General features: G+C 44.9%; 1 protein-coding gene across 5 annotated transcripts in view; it reads right to left on the minus strand.

Moving 5' to 3' along the window:
• RIMKLB (ribosomal modification protein rimK like family member B) overlaps positions 1-13,708 on the minus strand; it is a 122,076-nt gene that overhangs the window by 38,461 nt on the left and 69,907 nt on the right. Inside the window, exon 1 of one of the 5 annotated variants that reach the window (XM_061205544.1) lies at positions 10,279-10,362. The exons of 1 other annotated variant lie outside the window; for it this stretch is intronic. The gene's annotated coding sequence lies outside the window, so the exon portion shown is untranslated. Of the gene's footprint in view, positions 1-547; positions 798-904; positions 993-1,446; positions 1,482-10,278; positions 10,363-13,708 lie in introns of those variants that run through there. 3 more of the 5 variants (XM_061205543.1, XM_061205541.1, XM_061205540.1) reach the window with 3 other exon arrangements.

Consider the following 13,708-nt stretch of genomic DNA (forward strand, 5'->3'; position numbering starts at 1 on the left):
AAAGATGAATGGCTGTCACTCTTCTAAAAATGTACACGTAAGGAGAAAAGCGTGGAATTAAAACAGAATAATTACGGGACCAATACCAGCCCCTCCCGCCTCGGTCACACACCACAGGAATCTGTCTGATGGCAGCAGTGGAGGCAGAGATCACCACGCTGCCGAGGACAGGTTAGCGCCACGCGTGTGTGGCTCCGACGCACATCCCCAGGGTCACCACACCCCCGCCGAGGGGAGACCACACTGCTCCCCGCCCGAGGCCGCCGCCTCCCTCCAGCCTCCCGCACCCACCGGCCTCCTCAGCCCCTCCCGGCGCAGACGCCCAGCCCGGGGTCCGCCGAGCGCCCCGCCGCCCCCGGCTCTGAGGCGACCACCGGCCTCCCCAAGCCCCGGGCCCCAGCCGCGCACGGCCCCGTCCTCTCCCGGGCCCGGCCCCGCTCGTCGGGAGCCCGTTCTGCCCAACTCCGCCGCGGCGGGCGGCGGGGGTCGGGCGCGCCACCGCCTCTCGCCACGACCCCCGGGGAAGGAACGCGAGGGTCCCGCTCACCTGGCTGGGGCGACTCCTCCCTGGCTCTCGGCCGGCGGCGCCCGGCTGGGGCCTCCGAGGGCGGCGCGGGCGGGCGGCCGGGCGGGCAGTAAGTCCGAGGAGAGGAGGGGGAGGGGGTCGGGATGCCGGGAGCCGCCTCCTTTCTCCGCCGCCGCCGCCGCCGCCGCCGCCGCCGCCACGGCTCCCACAGCCTGGCCCGGCGCCCTCGCCCACTCGCCCCCTTTCTCACAGCCGCGCGGTCGGTCTGGCTCTCCCTCACCCCACACACCCACACCCACACCCACTCACCCCCCCCCACACCCACGCACACTCGACTGCTCCTCACTCCCTCACACTCCCTCACACTCCCTCACTCGCCTGGCGTGCGCGCGCGCGCGACCCCGCTCTCACACAGCGCGCGCGACGCCGGCAGAGGCCGCCCCGCGCTCCCCCAGACCTAGGCGAAGCACGCCGTCCGCCCGCGTGCCGAGGACCCGTGCGCGCCCCGGCCCCGGCCCCGCCCTCCAGGCGCGGCGGCGCGGCGGCGCGGCGGCGCGGCGAGCGGCCGGGCCAGCCAGCCGGCCAAACCTGGCCGAGCAGATCTGACACCTGCGTCGGGACCCGACCCCCCAGGCGTCCCGTCTCCACTGGCAACCCTCGCGGCCTCTGGGGTCGAGGAGAGGCGATGGGGCGCGCGCGCGCGCCGGGAGGAAAAGGGGAGCGCGAGAGCGCTTCGAGGACGCGCTTTCCCCACCCGCCCCCAAACCGTCCTTACTGAGAAAGGGAAACGGATGGAGGGGCGAGGTTTGTTCCCATATCGAAACCGCGTGGTGAAGCCCTTCCGTTGTACACCCTCCCCGCCCTCACCCTCCCTCCTCCAGCCCCATTCACCCACACTCTGAACCCTGACGCGAGCCCACCGAGTCTCCCAGGCGCAGTGTGCGGAGTGCGTGTCCGCGCCTCTGCGCCTCCGCGCCTCCCGCCCGTCCCCGCCCACCTCCCGCGCCGCCCTGAGGACCGCCTCCCCCTCGAGTCCCCCCCAAGCCGTGGTCTCCCCTCCGGAGGCAAAGGTTTGGGGGGCGAAGACCGTAAACACCCATAAGGTCCTTGTCCCTGTACAGAGTAAGGACAATGCCTCTGTAGAGAGTGAGGCCAATTTTTAAACATCATGTATTCGCCAGGCTTTAGGCAGGTTTTAAGATACAGGCGGGGCACCGTGGTACAGCCAGCTCTGCCGCTTAGAAACCAGTGTAAACCTTGTTACTTAACTTGTTAATTAACCTAGTTACTTAACTTCCTCTGATCCCTTGTTATGAAAAGAGTATATTCCAAGGTTGCTGTGTGAATAAAATGTGATAATAGACTTACAAGCATTTTGTAAATTTCCAAACTGTGTAAAATGAATGTTTTACACTTATTTTCATTTACACTTTAGTGTGTTTCTTCGCAGTATGGCTGAGAAGGGGTAGAAGATTTTTTAAGATGTTGCTGGTAATTTCCCTCTAGTGAGGAAGGTCGAAAAACTCCTCCACAAAGGAGGGTAAGAATATGAATAGGTCGGAAGCAACCTAAATATCCATACACAAATGAATGGGTAAAGATGTGGTATGTATATACAATGGAATATTAGCCATAAAAAAGAATGAAATAATGCTGTTTGTAGCAACATGGATGGCCCTAGAGATTATCCATACTAAGTAAAGTTAAGCCAGGCAGAGAAAGACAAATACCAAGTGATGTCGTATGTGGAATCCAAAATATGACACAAATGAACTAACTTATTTACAGAACAGAAACAGAGAACAGGCTTCAGGGAGGGGGGTTGGGGGAGGGATGGAGTGGGAGTTAGGGATTAGCAGGTGCATTCTATATAATAGAATATCCAAACAACAAGTTCCTACTGTATTGCACAAGGAACTGTATTCAATATCCTGTGATAAACCATACTTTATATGGAAGATTCATTTACAAATAACCTTAGTCATTTATTACACCGGATATCCCAGATGTGAGAGAGTACGTCCTAACACGTTTGCCTTCTTGCAGATCGCAACCCCTTCTCAGTCCCCTCAGCCAACAAATTCTTTTCAGCATTCCTTTCCCAATCTTTAGGGTCTGCTTTTTTTTTTTTTTTTTTTTTTTTTTTTGCTGATTTACCTCAGGGGGACTTGAGAGTCCCCTGACTGAGAAATGTAGTTAGGGTGTTAACTAAGTGTTTACTGCACGTTTTGACACAGAGTAACCTAAGATGGTGAACTATTTTCACGAAAGATATGTTTAGAGGTACAAAAGTGTTATATGATATACTACCTTCAGAAGAAAGGGGGGAAAAGTCGACAGAACTAAAATGTTGCTATTTACTCCACTCTGATATTATCTCCTGGAACATGAAGTACTTCCCTTCAATCTAAAGAGGAAAAGAAGAGAATCATTTTGTGATCAAAGAAAGCTTGATCACAGAGATAGGAGCACAGTGAGAATCTGACACAAAATACATAGGGAAATTGGCACAGAGGAAAGGTCGCAGGCATGCCCAGCAGAGGACCCCAATTCACAGTAACCACGCACTGCCCAAGAAAACCAGGTTGTATAGGTGAAACTGTGGATAGGGAGTATGAGGCTATTAACTAACAGGCCACTTGTCTCTTAAAAAAATGCTGTCGGGCTTCCCTGGTGGCGCAGTGGTTGAGAATCTGCCTGCCAATGCAGGGGACACGGGTTCGAGCCCTGGTCTGGGAAGATCCCACATGCCGCGGAGCAACTAGGCCCGTGAGCCACAACTACTGAGCCAGCGCTCTAGAGCCCACTGAGCCACAACTACTGAGCCCACGTGCCACAACTACTGAGCCTGTGCGTCTGGAGCCTGTGCTCCGCAACAAGAGAGGCCACGGTAGTGAGAGGCCCGCGCACCGCGATGAAGAGTGGCCCCCGCTCACCGCAACTGGAGAAAGCCCTTGCACAGAAACGAAGACCCAACACAGCCATAAATAAATAAATAAATTTATTTAAAAAAAAAAAAAATGCTGTCATTCAATATACTGTCACTATGTGCCAGACACATCCTAAGAAATTCATAACACACACAACAACTTTGCTTTTCACTTAATCTAGTCAGGGAAATAAACCCAGAAGTATATTTTAAAAAACAAAGCCAATGATATGTCACTCTGTAAGATAATCTTTACATGAATAATGATCAAATTCATACTTCCTATTTTTGTATGAAGTAATGAGGGAGCAGAAATTGTTTTTAGCATTTCCAGAAAGGCTCAGTTTCTTAGATTCACCCAGAATCTTTGTGTTTTCACGGTAGTTATGTCTGGTCAGGTGTGGACTCACATCTTCTTTTGGTGGCAATGTAACTTATCTTGGTTTAATCATGCGCCACTCATTTTTAACCCATAAATTGATACTCTTCAGGGGGGAGGGGGGTTGAATCCCTTGAGAAGACATATTATAAGTAACCGCACGTCTCTGGAGTCAGATGAATCTGATTTATCTGATTTGAAATCCCAGCTTTATTTGCTGGTGTCATGGGATTGTTGCCTCTATGAGCCTCAGTTTTCTCATCGACAAAATGAAGATTAACTATTTCACTGAACTATAAGGATTAATGAGGTAACTTAAATATAATGCACTACATATGAAGCACACAATAAATATTAGCTATTATTACACAAGACTGATGTTCACCCAAGCTGAAGGGACCAAGGATTAGACAAGAGGTGCTGGAATTATCCATGTATCACCTTATTGAAATGTTCTTGGTGGACAATATGAAGATAGTTAGTGGGAGAGGCACATAAAACAGAGGATTTGATGAAAACAAAATCTCCCCCAACAAAGTTGCCCAGGTGCTCTGATTCAACTTGAGTTGCATTGGTGTATATCTACATCAGCCAGAAAGCATAACTCACCTATTATCTAGACTTCGGGTCAAGCAAAAACTTGAAGTACCCCATAGACACCATCTGGTGCAAATCTTTCTCTCCTGGGGTTAAAGACAAACAAACAAGCTGGGGTTTGATCAAAACTAAGGCCTAAAGTAGTGAAGAGAAAAACTATAAACAGGAATGAATCCAGAATTATTCTCAGTACCTAAAATAGTGTACATCACTGGGTATCTAATGTGATTCGTGTGGGTGGAGAAAAGGTAGTGGGTGTCTTATATCAGAACGTACACTAGCAAATAAGAAACAGTAGCAGCAGCTGCAGTAGATGTAGCTCTCCCTGTGCTTCCTCTCCCAGAGCCAGCCGGCTAGAACCAGCCTGGCAACAACAGTCTTCAGTTAGAATAGCTAAACCCTGATCTAGCCTTTCTCCACCCACATCCCTCCTCCTTTCCCTCCACTCCATTTGTGCACAGTAAGCTGAGAGCCTCTCTAACTATGCTAAGAAAATACAGATGCCAGACACAAAGGAGGATGAGGTGGGGAAAGGGAGGAAAGACCGTACAGATTGGCTGTATCAGAGAAAGAAAAAGTGTAAAGGAAAACAATGACTTAGAAAGAGAGGTGATGTAGGTTTTTCCCCTTCCTTTAATTGTATCTGGCTACTATTTCTTTTTCTCTGTTACACAGGAATAAACCAGGATGTTTAAAATGCAGATTCCTTGGCCTTCACCCCGACCTTCTGAATGAGCCCGGGTATCTGCATTTTTTTTGAGCCAAACACAAAACTTATGGAATCAGCCAATAGTCTGCAAATTTAACAAGCTTACCAAGTTGAATCTTAGCTACATGACAGCTTGAGAATAGTGTCTTCAAGAGATAACCATTTGTAAAATGTTCTTAATTTAAAGCACTCAGCATTTATAAACTCGATGTAAGCCTCAAGCAACCTTGAAATGTTGAGTAAATATTGTTAGTCTCTTCTGACAGAAGGGAAAATCAAGGCAATGAGATAAAATCATTGGTGGCAATTCCGAGTCTCCTGATTCCCTATCCACTGGAGTATCATAAAAGTATCTCAGTCTGGGAAGAACAGAAGAAGAGAGAATGGACTAAGCAAATGTGGAAAGGCAGCAGCATGTTCTCTTTTAAAGAATAGAGGAAGCCTCAAATAATAGGGGAAAAAAGAAAACAAGAACCCTCCACTAGGTGCAGGGAGACACCGGATTGAATTTGTTGACATTTCAACCATAGAAATGATGATATCAAACCACGCATGGGCTGTAGGATCCGCCACACACCTATGTCACCAGCAGCACCTTGAATGATTAACAAACATTTACAGATTGAATGGATGAATGAATGAATGCGTTCTGGGATCATCCTAATGATCTGCCACCATCATGATTGTCCTGGTCCAGTTTGCTATCTTTTGCACATCGAAAAAGTTAGACTAGGGAGTTCTGTTCATTAGTCTAAGTTCATGTAGTTATCCTTGATGCAAAGAAACAGAACAATTTATATCTGTTGTGTCCAAATCCTTATCTACCCTATTTCTACATTTTGTTTTTAAATCATTTTTGCTCTCTTGGGTTACAAACCCATTTTGATCATCAAGCTAGATTTGTTTAATCTTCCTTGCTTTTCTATTTAACCCTTCTTCCATCGACTCTACCTGACTCCCCCAAACTAACTGTTTCCTTGATTTTTTTGTCTCTCTCTCTCAGTGCCTTTCAGTTTGGGATTCATCCTAGGAGCATGAGGAGACAGTGAAGAGAAAGAAAAAAATGAGTGACACAGTGGAATTACTAGGCAAATCTCTCTAAATATACAAGTTCCAAACCTTCTGGCTACTTTCCCAAAACTTTTCTGGACAACTAGGGCAGACAACAGAGACCAAGATAGAGGATCTATAACACTGGCTTGCTTAGTAAATAAATGGTGAATGAGGAAATTGCCACAGAAATATTTAAAACATATAGTTCTACATATGAAACATATAGTTCTACATATTTGAAACATATAGTTCTATATCTCTCCCCAGTCTCATAATAAACCTAATATGTCTTAGAACATGTTTAATCCTCCTAATAACCCTACTGCGTTTGAGTTATCTCCTTTTTACAAATGAGCAAACTGAGGAACAGAGACGTTGAGTAACTTTTTCAAACTCACACAGCTAGCAAGTGGCAAAACCATGATTTGAATCCAAGCATCAAAGTACATACTCTTAACCAACTCCTTATAATCCCTCAAAGGCTACACAATTGATTTTGTCAGCAGTTTCTTCCCACTACTTAGTATGTAAAGTTTTATTTGGATATTGATGCCTGCTATTTTGGCTTATGTCTCTAACATCATATACAAACATTTGATAAATAATGGTTATTTATATATATATATATATTTGGAATTTGTCGCAAAGGATCTCGTAGTCCATTCCTCAACCATACATATAAAGATTTAACCAAAAAATCATTACTAATGTTATTCTCCAAATACATATAGATTCCATTGTAATCAACAAAGTACAAATCCACTTAAGTCATAGATGGATTTGCTAAAGTCGTAGAAGCTTTTTATCATTAAGCTTTTTCTCCAACTTCCGTTACTAAAAATAAAAACTACTATTTTTGTGGGAAACTGAAATGTTTGGCAGTTCAGAAAGGGACCCACTGATATGTTGGGTCAAAAAGGGTTTAGCAGAAAGTCAGGGTTTAAAAGACAAACCAGGGTTTAGTGCCTGACCGAGAGGGCAAAAGTAGGTCAGTGTCCCTGGCAGTCACAGCTGGTAGAGAGTGATGTCACCCAAGTAATGGGGTTGGGGGTAGGGGAGGTGGGATTTAAGGTGGGGAAGTGGAGAGACCCTTTGAAGGGGGGACCGTGGGGATGGGAGGGGAGGAATTTACAGAGGCGGACTTAAGGCAGCCTTTTATAGGCTAATGGCAGAAACAGCTGAAGCACCACTTCCTCGGCCCTCTTCCCTCTTCCCAGGCTGCTTTCTCCCAGGCCTCATTCCCTACCTCGTATCAACATCAGACCCCTCTGCTGGAGACAAAGACACCAGAGAAGGGAATGAGGAAAAAGACAAGCCTGAAAAGGAATAATTTCCATAAAGGAGAAAGTGGTGAGGAGAGAAGTGAAGTGAATTTTAATCAAAACCAGGGAAGCATGATGGGAAAGAAGAAAAAAAAAGGAGAGGGGCAGATGAAAAAATAGTGGAAAGGGAGGAAAAGATGGCTGAATGAACCAAAAAACATATTAGTGAATGGAGCAAAATTAGTATACTGGAAATACAATTATAATAACTTCTAACGTTTTAAAAATGAAGCAAGCAAAGAGCTGAGGAAGACACCATAATGGTTGCAATTTGAAACCATCCAAAATATGTAGTGTGTTTGCAACAAAGCGAAACTGGGATGGTCCCAACTAGGACTTCCCTCCCCAGTCCACATCCAAGTTCAAAGTTATGCTGCCTCTGTGTTTATCGGTCAGTCGAGATCTAGAAGTTCTCGTGACTAAATATCTCATTGCAGGTGTAGGTAGTGCCTGTTAAATTGTTAGTAATCAAGGTAGTAACAATAACCACCTTTGGAATGTGGAGACTGTATTTCAACACCCCTGCTTTTGAAATGTCATGCACTTCACGTACTATTTTAATCACTTAAACATTTTAAAGAATTAAAATTCAATTAATCTCTGATCAAAACTGAATGTCTTTCCATTATGTCCAATAGCGCTCCTGTCTAACAACAGCAACCAAAAATCCTTTCTCATTTAAGAGTTACTAATGTTCCTTTCTGGATAACTGTTAAGTTTTAAAATATCCCCTGGTGTAACCAAAATATACGTGTAATAAATATGCCACGATGAACTGTGTCTAGAAAGAAATAAGGGAGAAAAGCTAGGAAATATCTCACCAAGGCATCAGAAGGACTAGGGATATATATATAGTGCCTGCATCTGGAAGAATGTTGCTTTTCTTTCTCTTCCTTTCAAATTTCTTCCTTCTCTAAGGAAGGAATTTTTATTGCTTATTTTGTTTTCTCATTCATTTCCCCTTTCTCCAAGTCTTTTTTTTTTTCTCTTGTTGCAACAGCTTCTCTATTTCCATCTCAGGTTGCCCCCATATTTCCTTCTGATTTTGTTGTGTCTTAGCTTAGTCGGCCAGACTTCCACTAAACTCTCAGAGCTGGAATCAGAACAGCGCATTTGGCAAAAAGTCAGTCACACATACCACACAACCACAAACAAGCACTCGGACTGCAAAATCCTTTCAACAATACATTCCTGTTTCTTGCAGTCAGCGGTTCACATAGACCCACGATCTGAAATAAGCAACGCATACATTCACATACAGTCTGCATGCACATGGCCTCTGCAGTCAGCTCACAAAGACACAACATCTGCAGAAAGGTCTTGCAGGCAGCATATACAGGCAGCACATTCCCCGCCCCTTTCCTAGCTCTTCCTGACTGGCTCTTTCTCCCAGCCACCTCCTCCCCTCACACTGCCTGGCAATGTCTCCCCTCCTTTTCCGGCATTTCTCAGTGCAGTGCCGTCCATCACTCTCCCAACAGATCCTCGGGCAAAGCAATTGTTTCTTGAAGCTCTCTTTTCCCCTGACTGGGAATTTGCTCTTGCAAAAGGACTGTCAGAACAGAATCTCCTTCTGGAACACGATACTGTGGCCTGGTCCCTAGTGCGCTAACTTGTTTCTACAGATTTTTAATTTTGCCATGGAAGGCTTCAGGAGAAGGAAAAAGAGGAGAAAGAAAACAGAAAGAAAGAAAAGGAAAGGAAAGAGAAAGCCCCGGGAGACATTTCCACGAAGACAGCTTGAACAAAAGCAGAGAAACAGATTTAGGAGGGGAAAGCAGTGGAGAGACAAAACGGAGGTGTGAAAGTAAATGGAGAAACTAAGAAAAAAGATAAAAGTATGAAAGATTTGGTATAACAGTTTATTGAGCTTTTTGTTACCCACTACATTACCAAGGTGACCGTAGAAGTAGGACAGAAGAGTCTTATAAAAAGGTCAATAGGTGAATCAGAGATAAAGAGAATAATCTCCTGATGAGATTGCATCATTTGAAATTTCTGAAAAAGACAAAACAGACAAAAATCACAAATATCTGCCACAAGGAAAATTTAAACTGCTATTTTGAAGTATTTAGTGACACTTGGAAAGAAAGCACATTTGAATTTTAGTTAAAACAACAGATGATGTCCCAATTTTTTAGCTATACTAAAAATGTGAAATTCAAATTTATTTGACCATCCCACATTTTATCTGGCAATCATATTCTCAGAGGATTCTGACTCACGCTCAAGTTTGAGAAATACTGGTATGAAGAAGGCCTACCTTTAGTAAGAACACCTGGAGGTGTTTGCAGATTCTTATCCCTACCCCACAATCATACCAAACTGAAATCCCTAAGAAGAAGGTGAAGAATCTTCATTGTGATGACATACATTGGTTTATTTTGATGCACTAAAGTTTGATAATCGCTGATATCCTCACAATTCTTTCATGGAGCCCTCCCTAAATCTTAATAAATGTTGTTCGGTTAATTAAACCAGGGGGCCATTATACCGAATGGCCACTAAATAGGCTTTAAGCTACATCCCATCAATAATTTCCTTGTTTCCCCCTTTTCCCTATGAAAGTCTCTCCCCAGCTCCCATCGGTGGAAAGCTGCCCAATTAGAACTGATTTTAGTTCACATAAGCTCTTAAAGTTTTAATATGCCTCTTTTCAACTGTTCTGTTGTCAGAAGAAGGAACCAAAGGAGCCCCCCAGGGACCCCTCCCAGGAGAAATGAGGAACCAGGTGGAGGTGTCCATGTAGCCCCTTTAACTCACTGCTTCTCTGTGTCTGCTCCTCTGTGTCCAAGTCCCTCTTGGATCCTCATGTTATGAGCTGTCAGACTTTATCTGAGTTTTTCCAGACTGGGTCCGGAAACCAGCCAGAGTCCAACTTAAAAACCGGACTGGGTCGGGGATTGGACTGGGTCTGACCTAAACTGGACTAGGTCCAGTGTGAGGCTTCAGGTGAGTAAAATTTTAAGACGGAACAAGTATATTAATCTCACCACAGATAATCTTGAATTACAGTGGACACAGTGGGGAAGTTTTAACCTAGATCCAGTCAAGAGGTGCCCTAGAGAACAAGGGCACTTCTCTCACTATAAAGAGTAGAAAGAAAATTATTTTTCCTCCTCTACAGTTTCTAGTTACCAGAATAAGAGCTGCTGGGGGGACTTCCCTGGTGGCGCAGTGGTTAAGAATCTGCCTGCCAATGCAGGGGACACGGGTTCGAGCCCTGGTCTGGGAAGATCCCACATGCCACGGAGCAACTAAGCCTGTGCGCCACAACTACTGAGCCTGTGTGCCACAACTACTGAAGCCCGTGCACCTAGAGCCCGTGCTCCACAACAAGAGAAGCCACCGCAATGAGAATACTGTTCACCGCAACAAAGAGTAGCCCCCGCTCGCCGCAACTAGAGAAAGCCCACACGCAGCAACGAAGACCCAGTGTAGCCAAAAATAAATAAATAAATTTATTAAAAAAAAAAAAAGACCTGCTGGGACACCCTGTTCTCTCCTGCAGACAGGATCTCAGGGAAACTGGCAGAAGTGAGCCAAGGGTAAGAGTTCTTAAAAAGTCAACGCTCCCAGATCTCTGTCTGTGGCGCCTGGTCAAGAGAGGAAGGTAAAGTTTCAGTTGTCCCTTCCTTACCAAGTTCAGGGTTTGAATTTGATTTTGGGGTACCCACTTGTTATCCTTCTCTTCTCTCCTAGAGGCAGCGATTGCTTTCTTGTCTCAACTTGTGTCCTGAGGACATGGCTTGGCTCTCTGCCTGCCTGGGGCACTCAGGTTGTTGGTTCTTATGTGCATATGCGGGAACCTCAGCCCCCAGGTTGGGGGCACAAAAATACAGCCGGACAGAAACGTGGGCTGTATTCTACTTGTGGCTCGGGTTCTACTGATTGTTGGTAGCTCTCTCTTTGGGCTATTTTTGGAAGTGGCTCTGGATTTTGGGAAGGTAGTATCTTTTGCACCCTCTTTGGAGACACCTCTTGCATCCATGGGATTGGTCAAAACTACCAGGCATTTACTGCTTGTCCCAGCTGAAACCTGACAAGATATTGGCGGCGGGGGGGAGGGGGGAGGAGCTGGGTGGGGCGGGGGGCGGGGGGCGGGGGCGAGGGAGGATATATATTTTTAAAAATAGGCTTGTGGTCAGAAGTTGGCCTAATTGGAAGCTGATTTCAAAACCTTTTTTTAGGCGTTCTCTCCTAAGCTAAAATGAAACTATGTACCCAGAGGGAAAGAAAAACATTCTGAGGTCATTGTGGAAGCATTTACGAAAATATTCCAAAGACACACGGCTCTAAATCTAGAACATGGGAATCTTTCCCTCTTAGTTGGAAATCTCCCTAATATGAAGAAACTCATTGACGATAATGTATTTGGGTGGGTGGGTCAGCCTCTTGATCTCGTGTTCAGGTTGCAACACTATTCCTTGTGGAATTAAAAACAACTGTACTTGCCTTATAAATTGAGTCCCTACAAGAACAGAAGTGCAGGTCTAGAAGCAATTTAAAGCCCAGAGTAAAACTGAGGTTGACTTTGTGGAGTCAATAAAGCCCCTTGGGAAAAACTGGCCTGCTACCCTGTTTGCAGGATTCCTGGCAGCCTTTCCAGGTGAATAAGGAAGGTCACTTCCTGGAAGGCCTTTAACTCTGGCAATCATCTCTGAATCCATAACTAAGGCCATAGTTGCACAACAAGAGTCCCTAGACTTTCTTGCTAGGATGGTTTTAGATGATAGAATTGCTTGACATTACTCATCAGCTGAACAAGGAGAAATGTGTGCCGTAATAGAATGTCTCCTGTTGCAGCTGGATCAACACAACTGGTATTGTACCAAATACAAGAGATTAATAAATAGCCACTTGGCTATTTATTAATAGCCAGGGGTTGATGACCCTTCAGGTACATTCTCTGATTTATTTGAGAACAACTGGTTTGGTTCATGGGAGGTCCTGATTAAGGAATATACTTCGCTCTTGGTATTACCCTCCTAATAGTCATCATGGTTGTTTCCTTGGTGCACTGTGTTGTCCCAAAGGTCTTAAATGCATATTCACAGCCATCAGCAGTACATCAGATGGTCTCGCTGTGCTTGCAGAACAGAAACAAGATGAATAACAAAAACAAACAAAAATTTTTTTTGGCTGTGCTGTGTGGCTTGTGGGATCTTAGTTCCCCAACCAGGGATTGAACCCAGGCCCTCGGCAGTGAGAGCTTGGAGTCCTAACCACTACGCTGCCAGGGAATTCCCCAAAAACAAATTCTTCTATGAACCTGACATCATAATCAGTTTCACAATGAGACAAGAGCAACTTAACTCTGATGGTGACTGAGAGTGCCGCTAATACCAAATTTTTGGTGAATCACGTACAAGATGATGGTCAAAAGAGAGAAATCATTAAATTCATTAAGCAGGGGGCCATTAGACTGAGGTGGCTCTAATTCCAAGGTGGCCTTTATAAGCAAACCAAAATCTAAGCCTGAAAATACCTCAGGGTTACAATATTGAAACCTAAGGGTAGCCGATCACAAACAGCCCAAGAGGACTTAAGCTATAGCCAAGCAATAATTCTCTTGCTTTGCTTCTGCCTTTTCTCTACAAGTCTCACTCCAAGATCCTGTTGGTGGAGTACACCTAACCACTTCCAGTTTGGCACTACCAGGTTCACATCAATTTTTGCTCAAACAGAATATTTAACATGCCTCAATTTATCTTTAACGTGTTGAACACTGCTATTTTATGTATTTATATATGCATGTCACACTACATCACATTAACTTTTTAAAAGTCAGCGGGAAATGAAAGTACAATTTATCAAAATTTGTGGGAAGCAGGAAAAGCAGTGTGTAGAGGCAAATTTGTCACTGCATGCATATACTAAACAAGAAACATGCAAGAAACTGGACATCCACACGCAAAAATAAAGAACCTAGACACAGACCTTATGCCCTTCTCAAAAAAATTAGCTCAAAATGTGTCATAGACCTAATGTAAAACGAAAAGATATAAAATTTCTGAAAGATAACATAGATGACCTTGGGTATGGTGACAACTTTTTAAATACAAAGTCACTACGTCATTAATAACCTGAACTGCATTAAAATTCCAAACTTCTGCTCAGCAAAACGCCGTGTCAAGAGAATGAGAACGCAAGCCACAGACTGGAAGAAAACGTTTGCAAAATACACATCTGA

The sequence above is a fragment of the Eubalaena glacialis genome, chromosome 11, assembly GCF_028564815.1.
Source record: "Eubalaena glacialis isolate mEubGla1 chromosome 11, mEubGla1.1.hap2.+ XY, whole genome shotgun sequence".
Taxonomy (NCBI): domain Eukaryota; kingdom Metazoa; phylum Chordata; class Mammalia; order Artiodactyla; family Balaenidae; genus Eubalaena; species Eubalaena glacialis.